At 42.8% G+C, this 14,925-nt stretch overlaps 1 pseudogene; it reads left to right on the forward strand.

The window, feature by feature from the left end:
• Positions 1 to 3,850, forward strand: part of LOC133108256 (sodium- and chloride-dependent betaine transporter-like) — a 49,598-nt pseudogene extending 45,748 nt beyond the window's left edge.
• The last annotated feature ends 11,075 nt before the right edge of the window (positions 3,851 to 14,925 follow it).

Genomic DNA, 14,925 nt, shown 5'->3' on the forward strand with positions numbered 1-14,925 from the left:
AAAAAGGCCAGAGAAAGCTGTTCCACCTCCAATGACTGCAGTGGAATGAAAAAAATAGTGCAGTGCTATACTTTGACCATTAGGGGACAGTGTGGTGGCACTGCTAAACAGAGTAGAATAAATGGTTGTCAGTTGAGCTAAATGCTAAATGCTATTAAAAAAGAATAACTGGAACATTGCTGTCATTGTTATATGGTCTATTTTTTTTAGCAAATACATAATTATAAGCTGAGATACAATCAGAGGTTGTTTAATGATCCCATTTCCACTAGCACTGAGGCTACCTGACTTTCATTCTACGTGCTAAGAAAATCTTATTATGTTTCTGACGCCTGTGAATTTTCTCCCATTCAAAATAAAAGAATCTGACGGAGACTAACTAACCCCATTAATTTTAACCCAGTTTTAGTACTCATAGTCATCCACTGAAGATGAAACCTGATATTCATGTTGGCAGCAAATCTCTGTACTCGATCTCTGGTCTCACCCTGACTTGTTTCCCTACAATATCAGTTCTTGTCATTTTCCCTTCTGTTCACCGGGGGGGGTGGGGATGTATGTGTTCCAGCTCCTGGACTACTATGCCTGTAATGGGGCCTGTATGTTCTTCCTGTGTGTGTTCAAGGTTCTGGCCATGGGCTGGCTGTTTGGTGAGTGCAGGACTTTGCTGAATGGATTGAGGAAGATAGCTGGCTGTATTACTGCACAGACAGTGTATCTTTCAACAAACTGTCCAAACCTTTCCAATGCAACACTGGAAATAGAAAAGAAAAAAATGGCACCCAACGGAAATAGGTTATGGACAAGAATCGAAACAAAGTACTCACAATGTACAGAAGAGGTCATGCAAATGGCATTATGTATAAAAAAAAAAATTTAAATGTATGAAATGAAACATCAAGACAGAGCATAACATGGCCTACTTTCCTTTCGTTCATCGCCAAAGACAGGAGAAACTGTTTTAAGGTAGAAGAAATAAACATACAGAGAATGGTAGATTATCTCTGAATTGAAGACTTCAATCTTGGTCGAGCTTGATACCAAGATCATGGAGAGAAGTACAAGCATTTGTAGTTCTCTGAAACTCTTATGGTTTTGCCCATTTGTATACCTCAGACAAAGTCCTTAAATGCAATTCTGAGCCAAGTCTCAAGTCTCTGAGCTAGAGTCTGAGTCAAGTCTCAAGTCTCCAGAATGGCGCAGCCTACACAACAGTATGGCTTGAGAAATTCATCATGATTCAGATGCTAGTTGAAGATATAGAAACCAGAAGTGTAGATGACATTTTGTATATGGCATCACGTGTGACAACTGAAGTATTATCAGTATTATCAGGGGCACACACAAAAGAACTACCAAGTCTGAGCCAACATTTTGGCAAAGCCATTCTCAAGATGGCTGGGAGAAAGCTTTGCCAAAACCTCAGGTCTGGGTTCAGGTTCGACAGCTTTTAATGCCATGGTCTATTGCAAACAATTTAAAGTACATACAGTTCTTATTTGTATATTTGACGCTGGAATAACAATCAATGTCTACATAACGTCACCCAACAGGATATTCAAAAGTACTCACTGTCCTGCTTGCATATCAAGCTTAAAGTTTATACTCAGTGGTTTTTTAAATAGTGCCACCAATGCAGTTGCTTCTGTGATCAATGTAGACTGATCAAATTTATGAAATTCAAAATGTGCACATCAAGGCACATAGACATAGCCTACTTTAAAAAAATAAAGACCAAGATAAAAACTTGTTAGCATGTCAGGGCGACCAATAAGAAAGAGATTGAATGTCAAATGCACAAGGATGGCCTTATAATTGGAACTTTACTTCATCGCCAAAGACAGGAGAAAATGGTTTAAGCTTCAAAAGATAAACAGAGAATGGTAGAGTCTCTCTGAATTGAACCAAGCTTCAAAATTCCTCTGTTGAGGAATAATTAATTTCAGAATCATTTAGACCTATGCAGACTTCAATCTTGGTCCAGCTTTATTACATGGTCATGGTGAGAAGTACAAGCATTCGTACTTCTCTGAAACTGTTACCCCAGTTTACATAATACCAAGAGCACTCAAAACCCCTTCAAAAGGGCAAACTTTAAGCCAGAGAGCCAGCAATTCCATAACCTACTGCTCCACTGTGCTTACATTACAGTTTTATCGAAAGCGACTTACAGTTGATGAGACTAAGCAGGAGACAAGGGCCCAAGGGCTGTGCGGATCTTATTGTGGCTACACCAGGGATCGAACCACCAACCTTGTGGGTCCCAGGAAGCTTATAAAACAAAGCAAGGGTCCCCGCCCCCCCCCCCCCCCCCCAGTGGAATCTCCCATTATGCATGACACACTACACTCACCGTTATTCCTGTTTTCCCTGGAGCAGGGGCTGAGCGCATGATGGATGTGATCGAGGACATGACTGGGGAACGGCCCAGCCTCATCTTTAAGCTCTGCTCGCTCTACTTCACCCCACTGGTGACCCTGGTGAGTTTGACTCACCCCCACTGTGGGATGTCCAGAGACAGAGAATCTGCCTGACTCACGTATTACAGAACAACCTCATGTTGCATTTGAGATTTATTAAACTGAAACTTCAGCAAAATGAATACAATTGAATGAGGATTGCAGCACAAACAAGATGTTTTGTGCACAGGAAAGCTAAAATATTCACATGTGAAAAGAAAATGCCATATGTAAACTGGGCATTTGTAAACAAACTATATATGGTAGGTTACATTTTCCTGGTCTCATTTTAAAAGTTGGATTATTGTTATAGTTTTTACATGTAGGCTAATCCATTAAATCCTCCAGTCTGCAAGTGAGGATAAGACTGGAAATTTGAATTCCTGTGAAGTCTGGAGGGGCTGCTGAGTTGAACAATTGAAGTGGCCCCATGCTGAGTCTGAATTCACAGCATGTCAAACTTTGAAGTGGGTGGGATACGACAGCAGATAATCAATAAATCAAGTCTCGGAAACTGAGTGTTTGTGACTGCATAACTGTGACCCAGTTTCAACAACTGAACTCAAATTCATGTTATTTCTACTTCTATGACACAATGGCAGCATGGTGTGTGTAACATTTATTAAACCTTCCACTCTTCCTCCTCTCCCGTAGGGATCCTTTATCTTCTCTCTGGTGAAGTACCAGCCCCTGACCTTTAACCGCTGGTATGTGTATCCAGACTGGGCGTACATGCTGGGCTGGCTGCTGGCCCTCTTCTCTGTTGTACTGGTGCCGGGGTGGAGTCTGGTCAAGCTCTCCATCAGCACTGGCACTCTCAGACAGGTGAGGCCTGGATCCTCTGTCTCCACAGCTGTGCAGAAAGATAGCCTTGTTTTCACTGTCCCACCCCCTTACCCAGGGCCAAAAGTGTTTTACCTAATTGCACACACACACACACACACACACACATACACACTCTCAAAACATCAGTAGATATGCAATGAGCCAAATTCAAGGCAGGTGGCTGTGGATAGAGCTGTCTGTCCTGTACAATATTTAGTGAAAAATAGTGTAGAGTCTCCACTCTTACTCCTACATAGGCAGCACACTATGAGTCTTATCTACTTGAGAAACTAATCTTTTAAAGTAAAACCTATTCACTCATGTATTTTATATTAAATATATGATGAGTGATCATTGGCATTGTTTTGTGCATTGTAAATACATTACATATTTATATTGTGTAAAATACTTGCTTATCAAGATCCCTACCATTATTATTTTTCTGCTGACAGAGATGGTCTGATCTGTGTCACCCTGGTGACGACCTCCCCCTGACCCGGAAGCAAATGGCTGAGCGAGAACATACAATTACTGCCACAGAGATGGAAGAGTTAATGACCAACTAATTCATATTTTGCAGATTTGTTTAGTATTTTTTAACGGGCTACATCCTGGTAACACACCTGATTTTGCTTCCCAACTCTCTGTTATGTACGGCTCTGAGAACCCAAACGCAGACCACAGGATAATCCAAAATTGTTTTTTTATTAGTCCGAAATCGTAGCCAGGAGATCCAATACAATGACAAAAATGAAAGGCAAAAGAATAGTCGAAAAAATCCAGAAAATCTAAATGTTAAAGTACAGAAGGGCGAAGGCAAAAATCGAAATCAGAAAACAAAGCAGAATGTCAAAAAACCAGAGAAGCAGAAAGGCAAACGAAACAAAAGGGCAAGGCAGGCTCGGAAATCAAAAGGCAAAGGGGTGTCTATCAAGAATCTCAAGAATTAGGCTTACGAAGTATTCGGCACTAAGGCTGATCAACGTTCTGACAGGGAACAATGCAGAGACTGATTTTTAAATACATGAGGGAAGGTAACAATCTAGGCGGGGCTGGGGAAAAGGTGGGCTAAACAAATAGACAACAGGAGGGGAAACATAATGGGGTAGTAACATAATCATAGAGGGGAGACGAAAACACGGACTGGATGCACGTAACCAACATGTAAAACATACGGCTCCGGGTTAGGGAGTAGACATTTGCATAGCTTGAAGACGTACATTTACATTTTAGTCATTTGGCAGACGCTTTTAATCCAAAGCGACTTACAAGTGCATAGGTTCTACCATAAGTCAGAGCATCACATCCAGAAACTAGCAAAATACACAGGAAATGCTGTTCTAAACATAGTTGTCATCAGAAGTGCATTTCTTTTTTTTTTTTTTGGGTGGGGGGGGGGGGGTTTAGACAAGGATAGGGATATCAGAAAGGAGGGGCAGGGGAAATCAGGAGGGAGGACTAAAGTAGAGTTTGAAAAGGTGGGTTTTGAGTCTGCGTCGAAATAGGGGGAGGGATTCTGCTGTTCTGACAGCGGTAGGCAAGTCATTCCACCACTGAGGAACCAGAACGGAAAACAGGCGTGAACGTGCAGCTCGACCGCCAGGTGCGCGTAGAGAGGGAACCGTAAGGCGACCAGAGCTGGCAGACCGGAGTGGTCTAGCTGGGGAGTAGGGAGTGATCGGGATTGTATGTAAGGTGGGGCAGTCCCCTTAGCAGCCTGAAATGCCAACACTAGGGCCTTGAAACGGATGCGTGCGGCAATAGGAAGCCAGTGGATGCCAATGAGAAGCGGAGTGACATGAGCCGACCTGGGCTGACTGGTGATCAGGCGGGCTGCAGCATTCTGGACCAGCTGGAGGGGCTTGATGGCACATGCTGGGAGACCGGCAAGGAGGGAGTTGCAGTAATCCAGGCGGGAAATGACGAGCGCCTGGACTAGGAGCTGGGTGGCTTTCTCAGTCAGGAGATGACGGATATGACGTATATTATACAGAAAGAACCTGCAGGTTCTGGCAGTGGAGGATACTTGTGGAGCCAGGGTGAGGCAGTTATCAAGAGTCACCCCAAGATTCTTTGCCGTACGGGAGGAGGAAACTACAAAGTCCTCAACAGTCAATGAGAGGTCGACTGACGGAGAGGACTTAGTAGGGATGTAGAGAAGCTCAGTTTTGGCAAGGTTGAGTTTCAGGTGATGGGAAGTCATCCACGCAGAGATATCAGCCAAGCAGGCAGAGATCCGTGTGGTGATTTGGGTGTCGGGGGGGAAGGAAATGAAGAGTTGGGTGTCATCAGCGTAGGAATGATAAGAAAATCCGTGGGAAGAGATAACAGAACCAAGAGACATGGTGTATAGCGAGGCCCAAGAACCGAGCCCTGCGGGACTCCAGTTCGTAGGGGGTGAGGGTCGGAGACTGCGCCCCTCCAAGTCACCTGGTAGGAGCGACCAGAGAGGTAGGAGGAAAACCAAGCGAGTGCAGAACCTGTGACACCCATCCCAGACAACGATGAGAGCAGAATCTCATGGTTGACTGTATCGAAGGTGGCTGACAGGTCGAGGAAGATGAGGACAGAGGAGAGGGATTTTGCTTTAGCAGAGTGGAGTGCCTCAGTGACCGCGAGCAGGGCGGTTTCAGTGGAGTGGCCACTCTTGAAGCCAGACTGGTTGGGGTCATGGAGATTGTTCTGGCGAAGATAATCGGACAGTTGGGAGCAGACCGCCCGTTCCAGAGTTTTAGCGAGAAAGGGAAGAAGAGAGACAGGCCGGTAGTTGTTCAGGGCAGAGGGGTCAAGAGTAGGTTTTTTGAGCAGGGAAGTGACTCTGGCCCTCTTCAGGGAAGAGGGCATGGTGCCGGAAGAGAGGGAGGTGTTGATTAGAGAGGAGAGAAAAGGGAGAATGTCATCAGATATAGATTGTAGGAGGGGAGAGGGGAAGGGGTCAAGAGGACACGTAGGACACGTAGAGACGTAGTGATAATTAGAGACAGATGCGAACACTTTGCTGAAACTAAACAAGTAATCAGGGATTGCATAGTGAGGCGGAGTTACAGAACAGTGCAGAAATACCAAGAGATTGCGTTAGTGAGTTAGTTACGTGAATATTTCTGAACTACCCAATGAAAGTGATTGTTAGTTAATTAGTTAGACAGTCGGTAAGTGTATTAATCGAATTTGTACTGTACAAAACCTAGATTAGTAGTAGTTAGTAAGAATCGTGCTTTACAACATTTAACTACCAAGAAAAAGCAGGAAGTAATAATCGCGAGTTGGGAAGGAATTTCTTGAAAACCCGAAAATACCGTAAACATTTAGTGGGACTAGTAGGATTAGTGGGACACGCAGACAGGGGAGTGACTCGGCTGGTAAACATTCAGATGCAGACATAACAGGGGAAGACAAATGAGAACTGTAATGGAAAACACTAACCAATGATCTATGAAAAATGAATAATCAACAAGAATAAACATGAATACATACAGGACAAATACAGAAACATTACACTCTCTTTCTTTCATCTTTTTTAAAAGTGTGCGTTAAAAAATGATATCACTAATCTAGGGTCAATCTAGTCAGGTATGGCTTTAAATAGAAAGCCATAGTTTTAGTTTTTTTGCCAAGGATGTAGCTTTTTTCCCAGCTATGCTCAACTGATGTGAGCGAGAACAAAAATGCTTTTTTGGTACTTAACAGTCGCATAGTTATTCCACAGTGAAATTAATGAGCTATTGTGTGTGAGGTCAGTTTAAACAATGTATGATAAAAGTAAACAAAACACAGGCATTTAATCGCACTGGTATTTAAATTGAGATTTTTGTTGATGGAATATGATGTCAAGCTGCATATCATATTTAAGGGACCAAAGTCTCCAGTTACTTGCTGTATAGTATGCTCCTGAATATACTTTGCAAAATGTGGAAATATTTTATCCAGGTATTTTGTACACAATTATTGGAATGTCTCTGTAATTCTTAAACCACGATCCATGGGTTATTTATTATCTCCCTCACCATCTTCCTCACTGGCCATTGGGACAATGCACACTTTTGTCCTCTTCCTGGCAAGTTTGCAATGATTCCAGATGTTTAAATTGTTATTACGGGCCTTACAGTGGTAAGTGGTATGTTTAACCATTTATGTATTTTATTTTGCACCCATTACCAGACTTGTCATGGTCAATTAGAGTCAGATTTTTGGCTTTTCCCATGCTGATGGATGCCAAAGGGATTGCATGCTTGTTAACAATTAAAAATTAAAAATTAAAAAGTATTACATTACATTTTTTCCAAGCCCAGGAGACAGTGACATAAAAACTGTACTCAATGACTCAAATCTAGGGACCTGGACCAACAATGCAGATGGTGAAATGTGCTGTTTGCTAGCTGGCTTCAGTGGTAAGTAAACCTGGTGATGTTAAAACAATATACCCCCATACACATACAGTACACAAGTTCAGTCAGACAACTCACAATGAATTAAGAAATATACTTTGAGGTTTAATGTAAATGCAAACTTTGGTATCAAGGCTCTGCCTATCATCACTTCCCTGCCCCTGAGAAGCAGAGCTCATAGTTGGATGCTGGGGTTGTGGTAGGAGCGCAAAAAAATTCTGAAGGCATAACATAGGAGTAAGCAGGATAATTTGAGCAAATGCTACTTGCAAATGTAGCAATAGTATGCAATATGAGCAATGGCCTCGTGGGAGTGACAGCATACCAAAACAAGGTTAGCGGGTTACAAGTTACCGAGTACTAAACACCCTAACTAGCGAATAGGCTAGGTGAATGTGCATTCCGGTATCTGGTATACTGATGCGCATATCAATCATTTCTGGGGGCCCATGAATAGGCTGCAGTAACGAGGTACAAGGAAATGCCTTACCTGTTTGTGGTTCTTGTTCTTACTTGTTCCTGTATGCAAGTTCCTGTCTGACTGCACGGTCTCCATAGACGAGGTGGTGGAACTTGAGACTCTGCACACGCATAGCCTATTGAGGACCGCTAACGCCGTGAGCTGCTGTTTTGCCGACATTAGTCATTTGCGTTTATCGCGTAGGCTCATTAAAGAGCTAAGGAACGTGGATAGCGGGGCTCCAGTATTAATACGCCGATAACTGGCTACGTGGAGCATTGGTGTTTTTAAACTGTGTGGTTCCCACCTTTTCCCTGGGGTTCCGTATTTATTTGTATTTTTAATATATCCTTATTACTGACAAACCAACCCTGCATAATCGAGTTGGGGCTTTGGGGTGGCTTACTGTTTACGTTGCAGTGCGTGGTTTGGGATCTTGTTTGGCGTGGAGGTCGCTACGGCGCCGTCGGAAGTGGTGCCGTTCTTTTCACTGCATGTTATAGCGTGTGTAGAAGTAGAATATTTGATTCACCATGTCCGTATCTCACCGATTTACAGTGCGTGTGTGTGTATGTTTGCTGGCACCTTCATGAGGGAGTGACCTTTTGGTTCCACTTCCAGTAAATCCTCCACCCTCCATGGACCCGTACCCACAGGCACCCAGTAGCGCCCCTAGCGGCGGGGAAGACCTATCGGCTAATTTTATAAGTTTGGGGATCCAATGGGTTTTTTGTGGGTTTTCTACTGTGTTTTTTGGATTGTAACAAATGAACTCTGTTTTTATTATTGAATTCGCGTCTCTGCTTGTTCATTTACTTGAACAAACCTATGTGGGGATTAATTGATTTCCAAGGTGGCGTAATCGAGTGGTGTTTTGCCAGGTCACACAAGCAATGCAGCAGAAAGAGTCAGGCAGTGCTAAGGAGGATGAGCCAGGCAGCAGGTCAGCTTTTGCATGATTCCCAGAGCAGGGCAAGTCAAGCAATACAGCACAGCGTGGCAGAGCAGCACAAAATGAGCAAGGGCCTGAACAGGTGAGGCTGCTGCTTTATATAGCCCCTCCCATTAGACATAAGCACCATGTGAGGGGTCGGCACTTCTCGAGCTGTCTGCCTGAACTAGCTCCACAGGCTTTCCACAGATGGCCATTCAAATGTAATAAAGAAAACACGTTGGCGTGCTTCTTTGTTGGAGCTCAGTGATTTTTTAGAGAATTGTCGGAGGAGACTTCCCCAAATGTGATGTAGTGCAGTGGTTAAGGTACATGACTGGGACCCGCATGGTCGGTGGTTCGATTCCCGGTGTAGCCACAATAAGATCCGCACAGCCGTTGAGCCCTTGAGCAAGGCCTTTAACCCTGCATTGCTCCAGGGGGATTGTCTCCTGCTTAGTCTAATCAACTGTATGTCACTCTGGATAAGAGCATATGAATATTCCGGTTAACAACAATTTATTAATATAGTAAAAATAGTCTTTAATTACAGTATGAAGCATACCGGGTAATAGCAAGGCAGTTCAATTACAAAATCATGTTAGAAGGGAATGAGCTTTTATGCCGCAAACCTCCTGTTATAAAATACAGGTAGTTGTCCCTGATTGGGTGACAGGCAGACGAATACACATTATTTTGTATGCATATGATGTGATCAAGGAAACCAAATGGTCATTGTCAGCAAAGCAGACAGTGAAACCCCCTTGATCATTCAGTATGGGCTTCCTAACCCCCCTTGATCATTCAGTACGATTGAGGTGTTTGGTGACCATCTAAGAACAATGAAGCAGGAAATGTATTCTTCCCTACACAAGGAAGAACAGAAAATTCCATGGGAAGCATTCAGTATTGTAAAACCCCATGCTAACCCAATGACGGAATTTAGCGAGGGCCGAAGGGTTTTGCATGCTTGTCCTCCTGGTGTTGCTGGAAGAATATTAGTCAGGTTAAATAGTAACATTCTTCCAGCCACACCAGGAGGACAAGCATGCAAAACCCTTCGGCCCTCGCTAAATTCCGTCATTGGGTTAGGGTGGGGTTTTACAGTTGGTGACCCCGACGTGATCAAATTTCATTTATGTGTGTGGAATCTGGGGTTTTACAGTTGGTAAGCTCGACTTGAACAAATTTCATCCATGTAAGATTCGTCTGCTGAGGCTTACAATGGGTGAGGTTGTCGTGTCTAGGAAACGACAAGTCCAATCTCCAATTTGTCTAAAAACATCTTCAAGAGGGAAAAGACACCAAGGCAGCAAGCTCTTCAGGAAAATCAGACTTTATTAGCAGAAGCGCATGAAGCCGGACCAGTTTTTGCAGAAAAATGGACCTGGACTGTAATTTTTACACCCATTTTAAACACAGTTACTCCTCCTACAACTCGTCCTCAAACCTCATTGTGGCAAATCACCCACACTGTTCTTATCTTAACTCCTCCCAAAGCTCCTCCCACAACAGGTGCAAACATCATTGTGGCAAATCACCCAAGGTCCTCATGCTCTGCCAGCTCTGTACAAAGTTCAGTCATGTTCTGCCAAATCTCTATAAAGTTCAGGGATGCTCAGCCAACTCTGCACAAAGTTCAGGGCGCTCTGCCAACTACCAACAAAGTTCAGGACGCCCCCGCCCTCGAGAACTGCTTTCTAACAACCATGTCATATTGTATTTTTCCACGGTTTTTTCTAAGCATGCACGTCACTCTGTATTTTTCCACTGTCACTGTTCTAACATGAATTTATCAGCAGTAAATCATTGAAAATATACAGACATACTAAACATTTTATTAATATTCTCTTCTAAGTGAGTAAATGTACGTTGCATTCTTTGCTCTCATTTCAACAGTTTTCACTGTGGTTCCTTGCGTTTTCATAAGCTCAGCTGTAATTAATGTTCTAGGTTCATTTGATTGGATAACAAGCAGCGTACATGTGATATATATAAGCCACTTACATATAGATACACTTCAGGCATGCATCATTAAGAGTTTTGGAGAAACCAGCTGCATATCAGACATATCGCTCTGTCCACTGTCCTTGACTGTCTACACAGTTCAAGATGCTTTATTAAACTCCGGTTACATATGGGTCACTGTGTAATTCTAGCACAATTTTGCAGTTAATCAGTTTGAAACTATACAGGGTACATATCATACTTTAATATGGATATATTGATACACTTTTAGCATACATCGTCGAGAGTTTTGGAGGAACCAGCTTGCTCATCATGGTTGAGTCTGATTTTGACTTGTGATTGTATATCATGCTTTTAGGAGGGAGATCTTTTGTTCTGTGAATTTTCCCCTACAAAAGCATTTGTGATAGACATGTGGAGAGTTAAATATACCAAATGTTCTGTAATAAATGTCAAATAGGCTTTGCCCTAGTAGGGATACATCCTTAATAAAAAAGGATGAATTCCCTGATTACATCATTTATCCTATAAGGATACATTAAATTATTTAGGCATAGGCCAAATGTATAGTGCATCTTGGTGAACCATATTAGTTTCCTCTGCTTCACTTTGTGTGCTCTAGTTGCACCACTGTGAATGCAGAGGATTTATATTATTATATACGGTATACTGCATGTCTGTGCATGCCATGTAGGAACTGTGAGTTAATAACACTAGCATACTTACTTGGATGCCAGTTAGATTAACTGTGGCATGTGTGTACTTAAATCTAATTGTATGTTTGTGTGGTTTCTCCCACTAACACAAAATATATATATTTGAATATTTTCTAGACCATAGATAAACTAGTTAATGCCATTAAATGAACCCTTTAAAGTTTTCACTGATTTACAGTGACCTGTGGCATCTGTACCTATACGGTGAGATGTTTACAACAGGAGAGGTCTTTATAGCCCAGTAACACTGAATTGGCTTATATTTTGGAAGGTGTTCCAAATCAAAAACGCTTAAGCAATTTTAAGAGTAAAAGAGAAGAAGCAATTCCTCCTCTTATTTACATCTCTGGGCATAAAACCTAACAAGGGGGGTCATTTTCTGGCAAGGACTGGTTTATGGGTCCTTCTGCTCCCCCCACAGTTTCAAACTTCTCAGTTCCTCACTGCCCCCTCATAGCTCCCACTGCTCCCTTTGTGTGTCTTGTCTCTCCTTCCCTAATTGTTTGTCACCTGTGGGGTTACTTGTTGTAAGAGCAGTGAACCTGCACTCTCAATGATTTATCTTGAGGGAGTGTATGATTTGTTTTGTTTTGATGTATTGTTTTTGATCAATTCTATAATTTGATTACAGATTTATGCAGACATTCACCCTGCATAAATGTGTATATTTTTATTGTTTTTGATCAATTCTTTAATTTGATTACAGATTTATGCAGACATTCACCCTGCATAAATGTGTATATTTTCATGTTTTTGATTAATTATTTAATTTAATTTCAGATTTATGCAGACATTCACCCTGCATAAATGTCTATATTTGTATTGTTTTTAATCATTCTGTAATTTGACTTATGGATTTATGCAGACGTTCACTCTGCATAAATGTGTATATTTTCATTGTTTTTAATTCATTCTTTAATTGGACTTATGGATTTATGCAGACATTCACCCTTCATAAATGTTTATATTTTGAAGCAAATAGCTGCATTATACATCTTGTATTTAGAATATGTTTGTTTCAACCTTCCCAGCATTCTGTTCTGCATGCAATATACTGCAATGTTGCAGTATGCATGGCTACTGGCACAGCTTGATAATTTAGTTTCTGAATTCTTAGGCAGACGTGCCGTCAAATACTTATAGGATAATTAATTATCCTAAATTTCATCAAGTTTGGTAAACCAGATGATCACTGGTCTCAAACATATCATTAATAGTTTACAAAAAATATATTCATGGCTGTTAGATCTGAAGCGCAGGCACTCCATTCTATTAGCCGTTCACTTGTCAATCAGACCCATACCATCGAGCATGTCTTAGCCTGCAGAACATATGCCGAGGGTTGGTTTGCTGCTGCCAAGCAAGAGATTCTGGACCTTTGTCTGCACAAGAACCCTTGTCATGTCATAAGGGAGTTCTTTGAAGCCTTAGACTGGCATAGGTGGATTGTGTCAGAGCAAAGGGAAAATATTCATTATCCACCTCTTTTATGTCTGTATGTATGTATTGTTTGTATGTTTATCATAAGTAGTTGTACTGTCTAAATTGGATTCTTGGTTTCTTTTTCTTTGATTCACCTAAAACAGGTCTATCTAAATTCCACTACCATATGCTCAACCTGCGTAGTAGTGAAGAATCAGGTATTTAAATTAGATCGCCGTATTTGTGCATATCTCTATAAGGGGCATGGGGGCCATATTCACCACTCGCACTGGTTGTCACGCATCTTGCCATGATTTATATGTCTAACAATATTTTCCCACATTTGTACCAAATGTATTAGTGTTCAGTTTTTGAATGGCCATGCTGAGATCATCCAGGTGTCTCACCCACAGTAGCACGTCACCAGCGAGATGAGCTCCTTCACGCATGAATGTCTGACCTGTCCAGCGAGTCATTTCATCGACTGGATGTAATGGAGGACTTTGCAATGGGTCAGATCTGCGTCCTGAGGAGAATTCCGCTGGAGGTGGACGTCTCTCTGTGGTGGAAGGACTCTATTTCTCGACAGAGTGCGTGGTCTCTGACTGACCTAATGAACCTGGTGCAACAGGTCGTCCAGGGCTGGCTCCTCTACCAGCTCTGCCCAGGATGCCTACACATGGTGGGACTGGTGGGACTGGGTGCTTTGAGGGTCCGTCATCACCAGCCTCATCCACTCCCTAAAATCCTCTACCCCTGCTGCTTCGGTGCTCAGCCCCCTGCAGGTGCCAACACTGTCGGGATTGAGACCCCAATCATCCGCAGGGAAGTACATGTACAGCCACGGCTTTCACAGTGACCCCTTGGAACTGTGTTGTTTGTCCCACGGGGCCAAGGGGGGAATCTGTAAGCCAGTAATAATTAACATTTGGTGTCATGCGCTGGTCAGCTTGCTGACTTCCCCCTCCCGGAGCATACATTGTTAGCCCCCACCTTTTGGCACCCATGCCTGTGGGGGAGAGCTAGAGAAGGATTCCTGGAGGAGCCTTCCTGGGCCCCCTGGGGAGCCCCCCTTCTCTCACATTCCTTACAGGTTTAGAGCACAGGAATACTGGAGATGGCATAAAGATGTTTCATGATAATCCCAGGTCAGAATATAGTAATGTTTGGTGTTATTCTGATTGGTTCAGTGCGACTGGTGTAATGGTCTAGTTTTTGTAACAGTCTACCTTTGATATCATAACCATCCAGGGGCCGAGGGGAAACTGGGCAAAAGCTGTCTCTGTAGAAGCCATTTGTTTTAGCTCCCTGACCAAGGTCTCACTGGTGGGAGTTTGGCTGTAAATTTCAGATGGGTGACCCATTTTTAGGAGATCAGGAGAAGAAACCAAGCAACCTGGGGTTTTGTCTCCTTTCTCCCAAATCAGGTTTATCCAAAAGGTATATTACCATGAGTGGCACAAAACATATTTCCAGCATAATGCAGTTATCAGGAAAACTCCCAACTACATTCATAGATATAATATCTTGCAACCTTTTCCCCCCCGACCATCCGACATCTGATCCGCTCCTTATAGAGCACACCTCAACCCACAGTCAGTCCTACGACCCTGGGTATCCAAAGGCAAAGTGGGACTCTGGAAGGGCTGCCTTGTGTGGGAAACCTGAGAGCTGGGGCTTCTGGTATGTGTCAAACTGTTTGGACTACCTTTGGGGAGGTTCAGGCCATCGGCGCCGAAGGAGATAACGGGTGGCTGTA

The sequence above is a fragment of the Conger conger genome, chromosome 13, assembly GCF_963514075.1.
Source record: "Conger conger chromosome 13, fConCon1.1, whole genome shotgun sequence".
NCBI classification, from domain to species: Eukaryota; Metazoa; Chordata; class Actinopteri; order Anguilliformes; family Congridae; genus Conger; species Conger conger.